The sequence below is a fragment of the Primulina huaijiensis genome, chromosome 5, assembly GCF_012295235.1.
Source record: "Primulina huaijiensis isolate GDHJ02 chromosome 5, ASM1229523v2, whole genome shotgun sequence".
Taxonomy (NCBI): domain Eukaryota; kingdom Viridiplantae; phylum Streptophyta; class Magnoliopsida; order Lamiales; family Gesneriaceae; genus Primulina; species Primulina huaijiensis.
In genome coordinates, this window is record NC_133310.1 from 1,194,432 (window position 1) to 1,195,669 (window position 1,238).

The window sequence follows — 1,238 nt, forward strand, 5'->3', positions numbered from 1 at the left end:
GATATTCTCTGTTTAGGCTCTGATGCGGTGGGTTATAATAACCGTTCCTTTGGCCTCGCCCCTTAGAGGAGTAACATATAGGGGACTGATCAGTAAAACCATAAAAAATGAGATGATTTTCAGTGCTATATTCGTATTTTGTTAGTATTTGACTCAACATGCTTAATATTGAAATTACGATAATCTATTCGTATGTATATCCTTGATATTTGTTATGCACGATCGGCCCTCATTTACTGAGTATTTCCCAAAATACTCACCCCTTACATTCCCATCCAGATAAGAACGAGGAACAAATCGAGGGTGAAGAGCAAGATTACTTTTGGGGATGGTGATGAAGCAAACCCAATTCGAGACCAGTCGAATTTACTCTGTCTTTTAATTTTATTATCATGTATTTCGCTTCCGCATTTGATTTCCATCGCATTGTAAAGATGATTACTTGTTATGAAAAAGACTGGTTATTGCGATTTACTACGAGGCTTGTTGTTTTGTAATTATGTGATTGCAAGACAACGCCGGTGTCGACTAACCCCGGTCTCGGGGCGTGACAAAATATCCACTTCACATTTTTTCTTTATTTTTAAGTATGTTTGTACTTATAATTTATCTGTTACTTTGTTTTTATTATCAACTCGGAATGTTTATTATCAGCAGATGGTCACATGTATATTCAATCAAGTGAAAATTCATCAAATCTCTTCACAAAGACACTTCCTACGATAATATTCAGAAAACATATATATAACATTGAGATGCACAATCTACGAAATTTGTGAAAAATCGTTCGTGTTAACATGATGGGGAGTTTACGTGACTGCACTATTTTTTCTTTACTATGATTTTTATCTCAATGGGTTTTTCCTAGTAAGGTTTTTAATGAGGCAATATAAAAACACGTAATGAGGACAATCATTATCATCATCACAAGAGAGAGTGTTGAAAATAAGAGTTGGAAATATTGAAAATTAGTGTGTGATGATGTATGTAATGATGTAATTATTTTTAAATTATTTTCAAAGACATTATGTAAATAGGTCTCTCAATTTGTGAAGAAGATATACAATTGAGTGAAGAAATTTTTTTATAAAATGTGTAGTTTAATATATTTTGTAAGTGTGAGATTTTATTTTGCCCGTAAATAAATTTTATATTACCGTAAATTTTTATTTTTAACACTTTCGAATTTTAAAAATAAAACTCGTAGTAGATTTTATGCCTGATATTTGAAACATGTG

The 1,238-nt window shown here is 31.8% G+C and overlaps 1 long non-coding RNA gene across 1 annotated transcript in view; it reads left to right on the forward strand.

Annotated features, from left to right (window-relative positions):
• LOC140976652 (uncharacterized) overlaps positions 1-516 on the forward strand; it is a 1,505-nt gene extending 989 nt beyond the window's left edge. Inside the window, exon 3 of the long non-coding RNA XR_012175263.1 lies at positions 280-516. This is a non-coding gene — a long non-coding RNA (uncharacterized lncRNA). The remainder of the gene's footprint in view (positions 1-279) is intronic.
• Positions 517-1,238: the final 722 nt, after the last annotated feature.